This window comes from Candoia aspera, chromosome 3 (assembly GCF_035149785.1).
Source record: "Candoia aspera isolate rCanAsp1 chromosome 3, rCanAsp1.hap2, whole genome shotgun sequence".
Lineage (NCBI taxonomy): Eukaryota > Metazoa > Chordata > Lepidosauria > Squamata > Boidae > Candoia > Candoia aspera.
Genome location: NC_086155.1, coordinates 148,271,666 through 148,291,506, shown reverse-complemented (window position 1 = coordinate 148,291,506; position 19,841 = coordinate 148,271,666).

The window sequence follows — 19,841 nt, the reverse complement described above, 5'->3', positions numbered from 1 at the left end:
ACTATGCAATCATTACTTGGAAACAGAGCTGGCTGAATAGTTGTACCCAGTGAGAGCATGTTATTGACTCTGCATCAGGTTGAAAGGATGTGTTGATTGGTGTACCAAAGGGATTTTTAATATATTTATAACTAACTTGGAAGAACAGGGATAAAATACGTTTTTCTGATTTGCAAATGACACAAAGTTAGGGGGAATCGCCAAACACTGCGGATAGCATTGAGATTCAGGAAGATCTTGACAATTGGAACAATGGACAAGTACCAGCAAGATGAATTTCAAGAGAAATAAGTTTAAAACTCCACATTTGGGCAGGAAAAATAAAAAGTAGTAGTATGGAATAGAGAGCCCATGCCAGGTATCAGTGCATGCAAAGAAGATCTGGTAATCTTGATGGATCACAGGATGAACATGAGCCAACAGTGAGGTGCAATTGCAAAAAAAGGAAATGCAATCTTAAGAAACACCGTGTCAGGACCAAGAAAGTCATTGTTCCTCTTTATTCTGCATTGATCAGACTGCAACTAGAATATTGCATGCAGTTCTTGGATGTGCATTTTAGGAAGGACACCAACAAAGTGGTGTCCAAAGGAAGAACAACCAAAATGTTAGGAGGCTTGGAAGAAAAGATTTATGGGGCATAGTTGTATGTGTTAAGTATGTTTAGTCTGAAGAAGACATACTTCTTCAGACTGTGGGGGGACATGACAGCTGACTTCAAACATTTAAAATGTTGTCATACTATATAAAAGACAGGGCAGAATTGTTCCAGAAGACTGGCCAATAAACAGTGGGTTTAAATTGTAGAAGTAGATTTTGGTTGGACATCAGGAAAAAAAATCCTGATGGTAGGAGCTGCTGTTCAGTAATGGAGCAGATTGCCTCAGGATGTGGTGGACTCTCTTTCACTGGAGGTATTTGAAGAAAGGCTAGATTGCCATCTGTCAGGGATGCTCTAGTAGTAGCAGAGGTTGAACTAGAAGATCTTGGCAGCAAGATCCTTTCCAATCCTTACTTTCTAAGATTCTGTGACATGTGGGAGATGAGATAATGAGGAAAACTGGAGTCTGCAGCTTTTCAATCTTCTGCTTGCCAAAGCTATTTCCTAAGATCCCAGTATAGGTTGCTTTATACCTATTCAATTACAGGTTTGTGGCTCCCCAAAGAGGTGGGGGTTTAGGCAGAATCACATATCAAGTTCTTAACTTGGTCACCTTCCTAATACAACATAAAAATGGAATTACTTATAACTAATTATAGTTGCAATGTTTAAAGATGAACATTCCCCCCTCCCCCAAGTTTTTCATCAGCAGAACTTTGAATCCAAGGGGGGAAGGGGCAATATTAAACATAATATTTTGCTATCTTCAGAGTTTCCTGTATTCATCTTACAACCTCTATAATGTGTCCTCTGTTTAGAACCCTCGTTTTAATATTTTTAATGAAAAAGAATTAAGTTCTACTTGAAGCCATCAACCATCTGTTTGGGACTGCTAAGTAACCATCTGCACACAAGACTTGGTTTGCAATTTAACGTATCTCAATATAGGGCCTGTCTGATCAGTAGCTATAACAGTACAATCCTGGTATTCAGATATAAATGATCATATCTCCTGTAAAGCAAGTGCAAGTGTAAGCTAAAGATATTCTGTGTCCCTAAGCTGCCAGCCACCAAAAAGGTCAGGTAGCTCATTTCCATCTAGTCACAGCCAATAAAGCTTCCACAAGGAAGGTGTACTTAAATAAACAACCGACAATAATTTTTGCATAGATGTAAAGAGACATTGCAATGGAGACGCAATTATTTTGCATTTCTCAAAGAATGGGATCGCTTATTTAGTGTGTCAAGGATTACCTCCCTTGAGAGGAAGAGAAAGCAGCCTTTGAAATGTCTAAAGTTTTACAATGTCTTACATGTCTACAGCCTGAAACAGGTATTCCGTGCTACATCGTGTGCACAATTTACACCAAATTTGAAGTCATTTCAGAGAAGCCCTCGTGGGATACTTTAGGCCACAGTTTAGAGCAAATGAAGATTCAAAATGAGCAAAAAGCATTTCATTTAATGAGGGGAATTAACCATGCTGTACTGTAGGCAAGATCAGTTTTGTATGTTTGGAATACAAAGGAACTGAACCTGAAAATCTAATTTGATAAGGTTTGGGCTGTCTGTATTTGTCACAGCATATGAAGTTACAAAAGTAAAATTGTTCTTCCTTTTTAGAATTGATTGTAATGGTAAACTAACATGGGCATAGGTTCTATTGTACTTGAGCTATTTCTGAAACAGAAATGTTGCTGCAGACCCTATTGTACTGCCATATCACAATAGGGCTACATACCTGGATGTAAAACTATACAATTAAAGAATGTTGTTTATTTCAAAATGTTGGGCAGAATCTTGACTAACTTAGGCATTACATAGAACTATCTACTTTGCCCTCCCTGCTCTATATAAAGTGGTAAAGCAAGTTAAGATTAAACAGAATAGGAGAATAGGGCCACTTTATTGGTAGACCTGCAAATGTAGGAGGTTATATCAGGGGACCTAGATTTGAGCCTAGTTCCTTATAACAAAAGCGTGATCCCCAAATAGGACAATCTGAATTGCCCCACAAACTGACTGTCCACACAGTTGAACGAAGTGAAATGCACCTGCCACCCTCACTCCCAGGGATGAAGCACTTCTCAGCCACCAGGTCCCCAGGCAAATACAGAATTCAAGGGGTGAAGTACCTTGTTATGGTCATGCTTAAGGCAGGTGCTTCGATCAGAAAATGAAGAATCTCACTATGGTCCCAGTCTTTTCAAACAGAGAGCCAGCACATTTTAATGGGCACTGGCATATTTAACCCCAATATTCCATAGGAATATTGCTATGGCTTCCTCCTAAGGTTTAGAATGGTGGAGGTAATGCCTAAAGGGCCCATTGGAACAGCCCACCCCCAGAGACTTATGGAACCCAAGAGACTTAACTGGAATAGCCTAAATTTGTACACTTGGTAAGCTATTTAAATATATTAAAGAAAAATTGATCCCTTCACATCAAATCTAAGAGAAAGTGGAGTGGAATACTCTCAGGGTGGGCATTTTAATGGGCGTTTCAGGGTATACATCCACCAAGCTAAACCTTATTAGGAAGTCAACTGACCATCACAAAGGTGGTCACAGAGCCAACCCCCCATCCGCAATTCAGAATGCTTTTTCTGTGCTGAGCCACAAAACCAAGATCTAAAATATGACCTGCCACACATATTGGGCCAATGATTTAAGCTTACGGTTGTCATAGTAACAGTGAAGTTGAAACTTAACTCTTAAATAAGAACAGTTTTTAGTCTATGGAGATTCTGGAAGATCTTCTGCAAAGGTCAAAACAAATACTTGCTCTATTACCAATAGTACAAGTTGAAATGATTTTTTGTATCAATTTTCCTGTTCAATTTTATCAATCATCCAATTCCCTATAGCCATGTTAATAAGAGAGCTGTCTGAAACACGTCAAAATGGAAATTGTAGGATTGAAGAAGACATAAGCAAAGGCTTTCTAAAAGATTTTAGATGATAAAGCTATCAAGGCACTGCAGGGATATTTTCTTTTGATTCTACAAAACACAACAGGCGTTTTCTTGTTCAGGGATAATAAATGCACAAATGCATCTTATTATTTGAAAACAGATTGAAGTGAAAAGATTTAAGTTGCAATACTATTTTTATCTAAATGAAGGCCAGACCATTAATTCACTTGGGGGCAAGTACCCTATCCATATATTGGGCCACTTTACTCTCTAGTGAGTCTAGTTAAACATTTCCCAGAAAAAGAAGTGAAACAGCAAAAAATAAAAAAGAAAGATGAAAAAACAAATCAAAAGAATATCACTTTTATGAAATATGTATAGGCAGATTATCATGTGTCATGAAATTAGAATAACATCTAATACCTGACTCAGCATTACTTCCACAACCACTGCAAAGCTTGCTGATAAACTATCTGGCCTAAATTTTGGACGTTTTTTTCCTTTGTGCCTCTCCCGTGTGTGTGTGCGTGTTTAGTACTCTAGAACAAGAGGAGATATATATGGAGTACTTGTTCTGGAGTACACAAGAAACTTGCACTTCAGTTTGGTTCTAATATGTTCTTTATAAACCTTGATGAACCTATATTCCCTGACTATATATTTTCCACAAGTCCCAACAGATTATGATTACTTTTTATGACTATGTTCATAAAGGGAGGCTGATCAGATGACTCATGTGCCAGCTCATTCTGCTGTTTAGATAATAAGTGTTAATGGCCAATTTCAAAGATATTGTTTTCTCTTTCTTTAAAGCAATTTGTTATATTAAAAGTGGACTTGGACCAGATGGCTGCAAATAGAGAACTGCCTTCTCTAACCCTGCACCAATAATCATGTCCTCTTCTCTCCACCTCCTGCGATCCAGGGAAGCAAAAGAATTTTGCTACTACTTGATCAGCCAAGACTCTACAATATCGCTTTTTTTCTCTAGCTGGGAAATGAAGATTTGAAAGATTTGAAGTGAGGCCTAGATAATGCAGGAGAGAAAATAAAAGGACTTTGTCTCGTGCATTGCTGCCCTCTCTCTCTGTCCATCATCATGAGTGTCTTCTGCAGGAAGAACTAAAGCACTTTTTTTTAATGAGTAAAAAGATAGATAGGCCATTAATGAATGCCACTATTAATACTCTGCACTAGAGATGTTCTTATTGCATGACTATATATTGTTGCATCTTTTTTTTCTCCCAGGAGGAAAAGCAGAATAAATATAAGATGAATGAGATGAATGAACATATACTCTACGAGACATCAAACAAGACAGATATATATTATGTTGGGCATGTCAGGAAGTGGGCAAGGATAACGTATGAAGAAGGAATAGGAGGAGCCAAGACAATAACTAAATTTTAATTTAAATGAAAAAATAAATATGGTTGCTATGTATTTCTTAATTTCCCCTTTGTGTCACATTAAAATTTAACAGCAAATTTTAGTGAGGCATGTGGCCCTCAGTGTCAAGTCAGGCACTTCTGTTCTACAGACCATTTAGTAGAATGCAGTTGGATGTTATAGAAGAGGACAAAGGGAAATGTATTGTGAAAATGCAAATTTACTTGCAAATGTTGAAAATAATAATTGTTTGGAAGTAAGGCCCATTGAACTCAGTAGTGTCTGCTCAAGAACTGCTTCTCATACAATTTTGAATTTTAATTTAATTTGAAATTGAGTAGTATGTGATTTTATGCTTTCTCAAATATTGCTCTAAAATAGTATATTGTTTTTTGTTGAATCACATGATAGTGAATGGATTGCCTATCAAAGTATTGCTTCTCCGTGAACCTGGAGCAGAAAGAATACTTCATACAAAGATAGTCTTTATTGTATGTAAACTCTCCAATTATGGTTTAGTATAACTTATGAACCAGGCTTTTCTCTCTTGCTCAACAAACCATGATTATTAAACTATTGGTATGATGTATGAACCCTGCCAAAGTGTCTCTACATAAGCCAAATGTAGTAACACATTATCTTCGGTTTTCATTGCACTGTCTACAGGTAGGAAAATTCAAATAATTACTCTAGAGATAATTGTCATGGCCAAGGCCTTTCCTTAAACTCCTTGAATGGCTTGTACTAGCAAAGATACATTTTTGCTAATATCCTGACCCTAATTCTTCCACTACAACCACAGGTAAAGCATCATGTCATTAAAAGTTAAGAGGGGCAGACTTGGCCCACAGAACAGATCCTTCTATCAAGATTTTCTATGCCTTTTCTTTTCTGGTTTTCCTAAAAACATTTTCTTCAGTCCATTAAGAGGATGTTAAATATCCATATGAAGGGACTCTTTTCAATTGTCAGATTTTTAGAACAGATCCTTTAACCACTCTTTCAGTTTAATTTTATTTGCATTCAAAGATCAGTCTTTTAAGTGTGTGTGTATACTGTACATAAATACATATATATACTGTGTGTGTGTGTGTGTACACACACACACACACACACACATACACACAGTGTATATGCAAAGTGTGTGTGTGTATACACACACACACACACACACACAAACACAGAAGGAAAAAAAGGACAAAGAATTAAAAGGAAAATAGTAACCAAACTGAATTCTGCTATATCGGTGAAAGATTTGTCTTCAGTGTCTTACTTTTTTCAGAAAAGAGAACCTATTCCCTGCTTTCTTTATTGGGGTCTGTGGGCTCATTTATCCAGCACACTGATCCAAAGGGAAAGTGTCCAAAAAAATATACTGCACCTTTCATTCAAGCAAGCTTTCATGATCACTAGATGGCACTATCTCCTCCAGTATCCAAACAGTCATTAGTATTTGCATTAAGGATTAATATGATTTTGAATGATGCAGGATCAAATGCCTAGAGTTTGGGTGAAGGAAAAATTGTCCCTCGAATCCAAAGTAAATTGTGGTGTAGGTGAGGTGTGTGTATGTGTGTAATGCACTGGGGATTTTTTGAACTGAAAGAAATTGGAATTTGCCCATTCAACATACTCAGTTTTTCAGTTTTCTCAGTTTTACTTGTTTCAAAATATTGAACACAACTAATGTAATATATATCAGAATAAAATGCTATAATTGTATGATAATTCCTAAATATGTAGAATTGCTAGATACATATTTAGTATGGTACTGTTGCCACACATTTTATATATTTTTAAAAAACCATATATTTACTGTAATATTTGAATATTTTAGGCTTATTTCTCAAGGGTCTGGATTTTTTTAGCCAGTATTTATTGCTTAAGAATTCAGCGAAATATACATTATAGACCGCAACCCTTCACTGAAAAAAATGCGTAATTTATATTACTTATTGCAAAAAAAAAAATGTCCAAAGCAAATCCTATATAAAAAGCATTCTATACCTAGCCAGTTAAATGTGTGCTCTTTGGATTCATTCATACCTTGCATGATTTCTCCAGCCAGACCCAAGTTGAACAATTGTTAGTGAAAGGCTTGTTCATCAGTGCTGGCTTTCCAATGAAAATTAACATCATTATTAGGAATCTAGCAAACAGGCACAATTTGGGTGCTTTTCATACTGTTTACCTATTTTCTCCCTGCCAGATTGTCTTAGCAGGCTGTCAATATAACATCAATATCATCATTAGAAATTTAGCAATCAGACAGATAGGGCTGCAGCATATGCTTATCATGATTAGTTAAGCATGAACTGCATATTTCTCTTAACAGCATGCCAATATCATCATTAGAAAATCAGCAGTCAGAGAAGCTTGGGGCTTATACATGTGTCAAGTATACATATTATCATCCCCACAGAATTTCTTCTGCTCTGTTTCTGTTGCAGTGGAATGAACATTTTCGTTTGGGCAGTTGGGGTAGAAATGAAGTTTCCAGAAGAATCACATCCAGCTATTGGGATTTCAAAAGGATAACTATAATAAAAAGCTTTGGAAAACACAAGGCAAAATACAGCAGAGAAATCTTGTATTGGGGGAAACATTTTCAAAAAGGCAGAGGCATCACTGCCATTTTTTGTTCCCTTCCTACTGATTCTCCAGGTTAGGTTCGGAAATACAGGAAACGAGCGCCGGAATGTGACATCAAAATAGACCACAGCTGAAAAAAAACCACACTGTGGCAGAGACGTTTTCCTCTTTCTATCGCATTTCTCTAGAGAGCAAGTACAGCCACGTGAGTACACAAGCACAGCCATGAGAGTAGAGCAGCCACAATAACTGAAACCATGATGGACACTTTAATTCGGTAACATATGGTAGAAAATTAATAGGCATTCCTATGCTACTGCAAGCAAGCGAGTAATTAAGCATTTCCCCCGTGCAAAAATACAGATGCTTTTCCCACAACGGTCCACTCTAATGCTGCCCTGCTTGCATAAAAGTCAAAACAAACAGAACAAGGAGATCTAAGTGATTCCTTTTTCCTCCTCATCCTCCTGTCATTCCTGTTTGCTTCAAACAGCTTTGCAAGACAATCACAATGTATTTGTAGCTGAAAATTCCACTCTCTGTTCCTTTGAAGGAATGAATCATCACTATCCCTCTCCACTCCTGTCTGCCTGCCTGCCTGCCTGTCTCTCTCTCTCTCTCACACACACACACAGTGTTTTAATTCTCAAGAGTGACATTGTTCAATTTGTCATTTATTGTGAAGTGCGTGCATGAAAAAAGTATGTGAAATTTGATGATTGAGTCTTTACTGCACTTTAAACATGGCCCTCTTATAGACAGCTTAGGGAAAACAGTCATATTAAGCAAGGGCAGTGTTTGTTTCCAAAGAAACATGTGGGGCTGTAAAAATGCAGACTCCCAGCATCCTTGATCTTAACAGTCTCCATGTACCATCTTCTTGGCAAGGTGGGGTATTGGCTTCAATACAGTGCACCCGTGTGTACCTAAGATTAGTCTCCTTCTGGGATTTCCAGCTATCCAGCCCATGTGAGGTCTGAGGGTCACTCTTCCCTGTGAAATCTTGCAATGATGCATGGACTGGGGCACCTTCAGGGGCATTGCACTACTTCAAAGAGCTTCCCTAACATTTTTACCTTGGCTACTGTTATGCATAGAAAGCTGGCCATCCACCTTCATTTTGCCTGCTTCCAGCCCTTCCCCTTCATTGTAGATATTGCATGCTTTATGATTAAGGAAACATGAAGTACAAGCCCTGATCATAATTTCTTAGAACCTTGGGTGGAATACAACATGAACCTTGGCTCTTGTATTTGAAAAACAAAATCTACAGCCAGAACCAGGTGTTACCTGCCTGACCTGTTTGACATGAGTGGTTCTAGGATTTGGGGGGAGTATATGCCATGGATGCATGCACTTTTGTGCAAACGCATAACCAAGTGTGGTTCATTTACCGATTGGCCACACTTAAGCTGTGTATTCCACTGCAGCATTATGGAATCTCATCCCCTGATGGCCCTGCTGAGAACTTAAGAGACCATCGTTTGTATCTTATGTTCCTGAGACTAATGAGAAGGTCATGAACTTTAGGCCAGTAAGAGCTGAATTGCTGGATAAAGGGAAGAGGGGAATCCAGCTTTCTATTGGCCAACACAGAATCAGCTGAAACAGATACTGCTGACAAGTTAAGTTTTTTAAACTTCCAGGTATTTACCCTCAGCTGATACAATGATATTATGCACAGATTCTATGTACTGGGAAGCTGCATGTAATATTCTTGCTTCTAATGAGTCATTATCCTGGAGATGATGAAGAGATGAGTAGAATATAAGTATATTAAAAACATAATTGCTTCTCTAGTCAAACAAAAGCAGTGCTGAGTGTACCACAATGGCAAATGTCTAATGAATAGTGGTGAAGCTTTTGTTTGGGCTCAGTTTATGGCGGTGCTATGCCATAACAATATAGTTAAAATCTTAATTGCATTTCATCTTTGTAGTTACCTGATTGTTCTTTTCTCTTTTCTCCTTGGAAAATGCAGCTTCCCTTGCTGAAAAGGAAAAAGTAGAGAAAAGCTTCCTTGATTGGTATATATGGTTTGTGAGCATGATACTGTGAAGCATTTTAACTGATCTAACCCTAAGAAAGGAACATATGCTGAAACCACATTGCTTTTAAATGTGGATGTATTCCATGCTACAACATTCATAAATAAGCAGTAATTCCTTGCATCCCACTTGTAATATACTAGGATGTAAATGTTGTTTTCACAGCATCTGTGTGCTGTAGACAAACATGTAATAATTATTATAAGTGACTCAATATGAAGCCATCTTATGATCAAAACATAGTTTGACTCAATATATTCAGTACACTAAAAGAGAATATGTATGTTTTATTGCATGCATGAGTAAAAGATATCAATTGTCAATATATTGTTTTAATAATGGACCATGACTGTCATCAAAAGATTTTCATGCAGTGATAAGAAAATTCCCTTCAAAACCAGAATAGAAATTCATCTGACTGGTTGATTATAGTAAAAGAGCTGTGGCATTTGTCAGGTGTGTAATCCTTTCTACGAGGACATTTGGAGCCCCATTAGTTTCATGCCCTCATTTCAAGAATCAGGATAAAACAACACAAATAGTTTGAGCTTCCCCTGAAATGTAGTCATATGTTTCTTAATTTGAAAACATTTCTATAAATGAAAATGTGCAATCAAAAGGAAAGAAAAAGAATGGAATGTTCCTTATGGAACATTCTTCCCCCCTCCCGCAAAGTGAGGTTAGCTCCATCCCTTTTAATGTTCCAGAAGTCCCTCAAGTCCCTGATGGCTTTGTCATCAGGCCTGGGCGTCCCAGGGGACCGGGGATATTTTAATATGGCTCTAGCATTGTGTTTAATCTACTCTCTCCTGTACTTGATGGTTGTATTTTTAATAATGACTGTTTTTTAGTAATTTTTATATATTTATTGTTTAATTTTAATAGTTGTATGCTGCCCAGAGTCACTTTATGTGAGAAGGACAGCCATATAAATTTAGTATATAAATAAATAAATGCCCCTGGATTAATCTTTCTCCTAACTGATGCCTTTATTTTAAACAGTTATAAATTCACTGATAGGTGTATAAGAGTCATTAACTGAGTATGATTTTGAACCAAATTTTGGAACGACATCATGAGTATTCACTGGTGTGAAGTCAACAAACAGATAATTTTGTCTAATTCAGGTCATCATTGACAATGGTGTTTTCAGTGGCACTCAGATGTTTGGCGCAGCATCCTGAACAGGATGGTCCATAATTCCTTGCAGTTGGGACAGTTCTAATTAATGGTGAAATGATATAACTCTAAATTCTTGGTTCATCTCCTTTCCTAGTGATTCCTGAAAAATAAAGCAGGCTGAACATCACACAAAAAAGTAATATTATACTTGTTATACTATTATAATATTGTACTTATTAAGGAGAACTTTTATGTACATAAGTCTAAGAACAAAAACAGAAAGCAAGTTATATGAGACATTTAGAAGACTTTAATCTGCTAAAAGCATAAAGCACAATAAGACAAAACCTCAGCAGGGAAAGGGAGGAAAAGAAAGGAAGAATGTCTTTGTCCTTGTTGTTCACTCATTCAGTCATTTACAATTCTTTGGGACCCAATGGACAATATTCTGCCAGGATTGTTGGTCCATTTAATATGAAAAGAAGAATACTAGGAACTAACAATTCCTTAGATCAATCTATTTGTTATTCCAAATTTATATCAGACTTTTGAACATATATAATCCAAGCGAGTACTTCTGACCTTTCTGCAGTTTCTTATTCTTGCTTTTCATTTTATTTTTCAGTAAAGAAAAAAAAGTATTGCTTGTTTTCATAAAATTCATTCCAATCTTCACTTTAAAGTGACTGTTTCAACATTAGTGCAGTGGGACACCTCCAGAAGAGTTTTCCAATTCTGCAACATGGCATGGAAGTAGGTGCAGCAGGTGATGAGGGAATCATGACTGTGTGCAAGCATCAGAAATGTATGAAATGGAAGCTGTGGGTTATTATACCCAGCAAAGCAGTTTTTGCATGAAAAAACAAATATAAATATTCATAGCTTTGAGATACACTACCAAGTGAAGTCAAGCTCTATCATTAACGGTCTTCTAGTGAACTACTGGCTGAGTGAATCCAGGTTTTCAACTCATTTGTCTCCTCTTTACCTAGTTGCTATAGATTTTCTAGAATCAGTGGGGTGCAATGAAGTCATGAGATTAACAAGTTTCAAGCAGTGTCCAGTTTTAAATTTACCTGCCCCACTAGGAGTATTTGAGCACTTATTTATTTAGTATTTTAGTATTTTAGAGTATTTTAGTAGTAGGATTTCCTTCTATTCATTTTTCAGTACAGTATCAACTTTCATTGGTGACAAGAGAAAGGCAACTTTGCAAAGAAACGTCAGTTACAGAAGATTATTGAAAGTGAAGTTTCTCATAGAGGCTCCATAAGGAGAGATTTACTCAATCATATACTTATTCGGAAAAAAAAGCATTAGTAGAACACATGAAGTGAAGGAGAAAACAACCCCATTTTCAACCCCAGCATTAATGGACCATGAGGGGTTACTTACTTGTGCATAAGTGGAAACGCATCTATCTAAATATGGGGCCTCCATGGGACAGAGGTGGATGCTGTCGTGCTGTTCTTCCACTGGGTATAAGTATAAAGATGTCACAGAAACTAAAATAATAGATATGGGATTAGGACTACCATATTGGGCAGAAAAATCCAAATGGCCATTAGATGGCATCATAAAGATACAGAAAACACTAATTCTTTGCTGCTATCTTGTGGTCATCTAGATTACTGCAGTCCCAATATGGTTGCCCTATGTAAGACAACTGTGCAATATTTATTTTGCAACTGGAGACCTCTGCCCAAAATTTCTAAAAGTTTACTTTAAAATCAGAGTAACAGCCTCTGACTTTTCATCATGCCACTATGACATTCACTAAGGGTAAGTCAAATTTCATACAGTTTGAGGTATATAATGGATATTATACATCAATCTTACCTGTTTGCTATTAAAGTTTTCTACCCCGTGGGAAAAACTGAATGAAGTTCTTGATTTGAACCTTTAAATGCTTGTATCTGTCAGCGGATGAGAAAGGAGACAGAAATTATCCAGACACACAGTAATGGTATGTGGAAATGACCTTGGGAGACAGGGGGAAGAGCTGCAGCCAGGGCAATGGTTGGATAAAAGGTAGCTTAGCCCACAAAAGGAATGTGGGCATGGTAAACATCTCAGAGGGGACTCTCCCTAGTTTTTTGGGCTGTAAAGGCAGTGGGGGAGAAACGTACTTTCAGACTTGCAAGATTCTGTTAATGTAACCTTACAATAAAGTAGAATTAGTTCATCTGGGCATGCTTCTTGTCTGGACTGCCTTGCAAGGCTGACACACACATACAGTTCTGTTTTTTATTCATCAATTGAATATAAGAATACAGTTTGGTAGCAGCTCTTGGCCAACCTTGGCTAATCTTAAAAAAAAATAAAGCAGAATCAGATCTGATTAGTACTTGGACAGGAGTCTACCAGGAAAAACTATTAATTCCATATTAATAAATATTGAACCTTCTGTCATCTTTGTTTCAAGAGAGTTGTAAAAACAGTGGTCCTCCAGATGCTGATTAACAAAAACTCCCAGCAAATCTAGCTAACTTGGTTAATTATGAGAACTGCCAAAGGTTGATGTTCTTCAACATCTGGAAAGGCACAGGTTCCTCACTCCTGTCAATATCCCTCCTTTCTAGTACTGGGCAACAAGACCATACTTATTTTTAGAAAGGAAACTTATGATGAACAGCCACAAAAAGAAGATCAGTTACAAACTTTTCTTGTGCAAACAATCTAATTTACAACTGCTGGAATTATATCACATAATGTTTTCTTTTACAGAAAGAAATAATCTCTTAAATTCAAGTTAACTATAATGTATTAGCAAGACTGAGCATTTTCAAGTATTGCAAAGTTCTAGGCTATACAAACTGATTTGAGAATAAGTCAACAAAACACTGTAAGACACCTTGTATCAGCAGGCATGTACAGGATCACTCTGTCAATCATACATTGATAATACAGATAATGGAATAACAACAACAGCAACAACAACAACTGAGGTCTGACTCAGTAGAAAGCCAAAATCCAGCTCATATTAGGGCAACTGAAAACAGATTTGTATTTACTTAAGGCCAGGACACATGGTTGTAACTCATTTTTCTAAACATCTCTGAAAGATTATTGTTCTGGAACTTCATTCCACTACAAATGGCAGCCCCATGGCACCCACAAACAAAAGAGGATATCCTTGGGTCAGGGAAACTTTTGGCAGTTTTTGTAAAATACCTTGGTGATGGAGACAACGAAGATATTATATTTGGTGATTATCACTTTTTCTTCAATTTCATATAACTCCAGATCATATCAGTTGCTCCTATCACAGCCTTTTGATGAGGAACAAGATCATGGGGATGGTGTCTGATTGGTAAGTGCAGAGATTTGAGAGGAACAGAATAGGGCAAATCACAGTTCAGTAGTGTTTGTGAGAGATTCCTGAACGTTTTGTAAATACTGCAAAAGTTTTCTAATCAAGCAGAAGCTATATTGGTAAAACAAAAATTGTACAGGATAAGATATTTATGAGAAGGTGTGATGGACTTGAATTAAGAGCTGCAATCTTGCTTGAGGAACATCTGGGTCACTCTTGTCAGAATAGCCAAGAGTATCCAGATGTGTCTTTGGGATTCCTTACACAATTTACCAGACTGCTCCACTTGTCTCTAGGACTTGTGTGGTTACGTTGGTGGTAGCTTCTTAGGAAAGTCTGAAGAACTGACTGTCAGGATGAAGGTGATCAAAAGTAGCTGGGCTGCACTGCAACCACTGTGCACCAGATTAGGGACAGCAGGGTTTTTTTTTTTTACTATTTTTTCCAGTTAATTAATCAAAGACAGAAACAACATTTTTAATAAACAAAGGAGAAATCTCCAGAAATAATAGAGATTGGTTTCCTTGAATCATCTCCAGAACTGGGAATACCAGCAGGAATTTCTACTATTTCCAGAGCCTTGGATCCAGTCTAAAAGCAGTTTCTTATTATCATTTTTCTGGTATTTATTCAAAGCTGTTTTCAGTACATCCATTTTTTATTATTCATCTTCACAATAGTACAACATTCCTATTAGCAATGGAAATAATGTTTTACTATAAATAAGCTATAAGATATGTCATTGATAAGTTGCATTTTATGGCCAGGAATGACTCTGTGCTGCTTAAATGAGCTTCTCACTTTCTGACTTTCCTTCCTAAGCTGTTCTGTTTCAAAGAAAGAAGGTGGCAGGGGGTGGAGTGGGGAACTGTCAATAGATGGTTTTCTGAAACAACCTGAGCTGAAGGCATCTGTGAACATTAGCATACTGTGCAGTGATCTGGATGCACAATCCTCATCAAATTTCTATCAATACTAATTTACTAATATCAATAATGATCTGTTTCTCAGTGGATCAGTTTCTCTTAGGCAAGGGGCTCTGCACTACTTACCACTCCCTAAATCCTTTATCAAAGGTGTCAATAAAACTGACCTGGGACTATTGACAATTATTAAAAATGACCTTGATGCAATTTTAGGCCTATCAAAACAAAGGCCATATGTTAAGACTTATAAAAAGCTACAGTGATGAAAAGCAGTGATGGGCATGGGAGGGAGAGGAAGGAGAGATGATGAGCAGTTAAGAAAATTGACTTTCCCTCCTCCTCCCCTGTCTTTTCCTAGAACATTCGACTCTGACCCTTGGAAGGCAACTGTTATGCTAAAAGGATAATTGGAGCAATTTAGAACTCAGAGATACATTTTTTTTCCCCAGAGCTGCCATAGCATATCATCTCAACAGTTAATGTGGCGTAAAATATCATAAACACTGCTGAGGACTCTGGAGTACCTACGGCAAGCACCAATCAATACATCCAAATGATGGATTCTCTAGCAAACAATCACAGGAACAATCCTCCTCCTCCTCCTCCTCCTCCTCCTCTCCCATTCCCCTTTAGAGTAATTCAGTCATTACTGAAAGTTGTTTCACTGAAGATCAAAATTTTCCATGCTCAAGATACAATTATCCAGAAATGTCATTTCAGAATTAGAACTATCATCTCTTACAGTTGTGCAAGGCTAGAGGGCAAATGTAGTAGCAGAACTATGCAATGGTTTGCTTTTCTCTTTATTAAGAATTTTATATATGCTTTCCAAGCTAATTACATGACGCAATTGCCATTAAAAAAACTTTAAACGTAAGTACAATTTATAGAGTGAAGTAATGGCATGCTGCAAGAAGGAAGGTCTGTCTGAAAGCAGTAACATCTACTCTCGTATCAGCTGGAATTCCAAAAGCTAGATAACAGAAGCCTGCAATGTTGATAGTCTCCTTAAAGTTGAGATCAACACTTGGAAACTTCATGGACACAGCCATGTAGATTTATTGCGAAAAATATGAAACAAGCTTGTTACCACCTTCTTTCAGGATGTTTTTTTCAACTTTCCACTCTAGCCTACTGCCCCGGAATGTCTTGGTGGTCACCCATCCAAATCTTAACCTTCTCTGACCCTACTGAGATGTTTAGAAACAGCCAGGGTTGATGACATACAGCCACCTAGCTAGGTCAGTACAGCTGATTAATATTCAAATATATAATCTGTCCTCTAAAATAATGTTACTTTTGCATTTACACAATCTTGTAGGAAATTTTATTGATCTTGTTACTATTTGTTGCATAGAATTGTAACTATCTCCTGAGGTTTAGGAATTTATTCAGTTAGTAGGGAAAATGTTCAGGCTGGAATCAGATACAATGAGAAGAACAGAAGGAATCCCTATTGCTTGGTTTCTCCTTGGATAGTAGGATAAAAGTGCAAAGTATCACTCTTTCTGAACTGCATCTCCAGCATAATTCATATTTCTAGACTATATTAGTGGCTGAATACTATTTCCTGAAAGGTGAACAGTACTTACATTAATATTCCACCTTCATGGACATCCGTTGAATCTGGTGGACTCATCCAAATGACGCCCCCAAAGTATCATGATGTGATCACACAAGCTCTGCCCCTTACCTGCATGTGTGCAATGGCCCTACACAAATAAAAAAGGAGCAGCACTTGCATCATGGCACTGCAGTGTTCATCATTTACTCTTCCTTTGCCCCCTGTGGGAAACCCATGCTCACCTTTCCTACTGGAATTAGACATGATTTCACTTTATTCTTAAAACAACCTGGTGTCTGGCACAACCAGTTAATTCATTACTGGATAGGGGTTCAACTCTAGCCCTGTCTGATCCTATTCCAGCTCATTAAAAGACATACCTGCTTAGCTCAAAGGAACATTATTTTTAATAGAACATTACTTAAGATTAAAACAAAATATTCAGTATTTAGAATATTTAGAAAAGCCTCTCAACTTCCTGCTGTGCCTATACATTTTTTAAATGTGGCCTCCTAAATTTTGTAGATTATAAACTGTTATAAATGCAATCTTGAATTTTGCTTTAGCATGGCATAATTGGGTTACTTGTCATCCTTTTGTAACTGTTGTGCAGTACCTTGGTCACATTTGTGAAATGGCAATATTGAATAATATTAATAAATTTTAAAAAATAAAGGTTGCCATCTGTTTGCTCTCAACAATAATGGTTCTCAGTGCCAGGAACTTAACTTGCATGAAGGAAGCTAATAATCATTGGAGATGATTGGTTTGCACTTTCTGTACCACCCTACGTTGCCCCATTTTTGGATGTCTCTTTTGGTCACTCACCAAAATAAATAGGCTTCCACATCATCAGGGCAAGAGGAGATATGGGTGCCTTGTCACAGCCTTGCAAGTACAGAACACTTGATCTTTCCCAGCAAGAGGGAAACTTTGGAAAAAAAATACCCTCTCAGTTGAGACTGAGCTACATGTAGAATAAAAGGGTTGTTTCCTGAGGTTTGCCAGGATTCCTGGAAGACTTACTATTGGCTTCTTGGCAATAGTAGTTTTTGGAATTCTAATCTTGCCTGAACCTTGCATAATGCTTATCTGTCCTCTCCTTTGGCCTCAGTCTGCCTGATGGAATTTGGTTCCTTCTGACTGGACAGTAATATATCAGGACAGAACACAATATATACTTAATAAAATATCATGCATTGTAGGAAAGAGGGATTTAAATTAAATCTTGAGCAAAAGCTCACTGGCATAAAACTGGGGCATGATTAAGGTGTCCACGGGTATTCATGTTTTTGTGTATGAAAAGAAGAGAGGTTAAAGGATTCTTTCTTTGCTAATATTAAATACTACTGCTGCTAGTTATCACCATGGATAAGGAGAGTTGTACATTTAGATAACTGCCATAGCCCTCATCTTCAGGTTTCCTGGGAAAGACAACAAGCAGCCACATTACATTATTCCCTGATGATGCCTGGAGGGGAGATACAAGCAAACAAACAAAACACCTAGGTGTTATCTGGTGACCAACTGCAAGACTTCTTTTGATGTACATGGTAAGCAATTAAACTTTGCTAAACCCTGAAATCTCCTCCCAACATCCCCATCATTTGCTATCAAGGAATAGTGCAATAACATTGGATGAGGATTTTTGGATCCAGCTATAAACACACACACACATTCACTAATGATAATAGTATAATAATTCCAATAATCAGAGAAAGCAAAACAAAGACATAAAAGCACAATTAAGTTATTACATTACTGTCTTATTAAAAAATCAATGTAAGGTTTAGTAACTTTTTAATAAAGTAAAAGAATCACATCAACATTTTAAAAACTCTACAGAATTATAAAACTGTGGAGTTCTTGCTGTTTGCAGATGCACTGATGATGTTACCTAGTTGGGTAATGAAACATCTGCAGGAAAACAACCAAGAACTTCACAGTTCAACCCTGAACGGCATAATATTCTCTTTTATTGGAATTATTGGAATTATAAAACCATAATTATAAAAAGAAATCTCTCACCTTCATATGAAGTAAGGTCAGACCTATCCCTTACTGACAGCAGTGGCTTACAATATGGTCTGTTCAGAAGCAAAGTTTGTTTGCTTATTTCTTTTTACTCATCTCACTTCTTCAAACCGCCAAACCAGATATGTTATCTCCTAAAGAACTAGAAATTAGCTCCTGGTTTTAATCACCTGAAAGGTAGCCAAACTCCTTGTTGCCCTTCAGTAGTTCTGGAATCCACAACTCCAGTTGGAAGGTGTCATCCAACCACAACTGGAGCAACAAGTGGAGGAGCGCTATCTAGAGTGAGACCAAGGTACGGAAACTATGAAGGAGTTCTTACAGATGAGTAATGTCAACTTGTCATTGCTGTATGACTATAAGAATTTTATTATAAATTGTACAATCTAATCAAGACAGATAAGAACTGGGTTAATGGGTCAATATATATTTTGCACTCCTGAAAGCAGGCTTTGGGAAAGACAAGCCTCGTAATGATGGTAAATGTGTGCACACTGTAACAAAATAATCAGTTGTCAGAAGAAAATATGTGAACAGTTTAAATGTCACATAATTAGTTTGGAGATGATTTTAGTTTTTGAGGAACCTTCTTTAAAATAAATACTCAAACCTAGAACTCCAGATAATAAATGAATCCTCCCATTTAGTCACTGTTGCCTGAAAGATTATTTTAACTTAATATCTAACTTTATTTCTAAGTCCATATTAGTAAAAAATGTAGGAAAATCACCTTTAAGAAACAGAATCCTTCTCAAAGGAAATGCATTGAATAGGCAGATTTTTCAGTTGCCTTTTCCTAAATCTATCAATTCATCTAAGAGAACTTCCGCTAAAAGGAAATTTTGCTGGGACATCTATATATGTATGGTACAGGCCTTCATACTTCCTCTGACCTTTCCTATAAATCTGCACCACCACTGACTGCAATGGGAATTTTAAGTTGTAATTTAGACACAGAAATGGGGTTCCTATTTATATGCAGGGAGCTGTATCTATGAAGACTCCACTTCTGCTGATATTTATATTACATGTACAGGAAACAGTGCTCAGGTTACTCACTTTATGTGTTATGATGGACAGTACTAGCAGAGGTATCTTGGCTCTCCCCATGATTCCTTACAAGCTACAGGTAGACTTCCCTTAATGACCAGAATTGAGCCCAGATTTTTGGTTCTAAGTCGTAATGGTTGTTAAGTGAGTCCAGACTCGTTTTTATGACATTTTTACCGCAGTTGTTAAGCGAGTCACAGTGATCATTAAATGATTCAAGATCAGGGCTTTTGGTTTCCTTTGGTTGTTAAGTGAATGGTACGGTTGTTAAGTGAACCAGGAGTT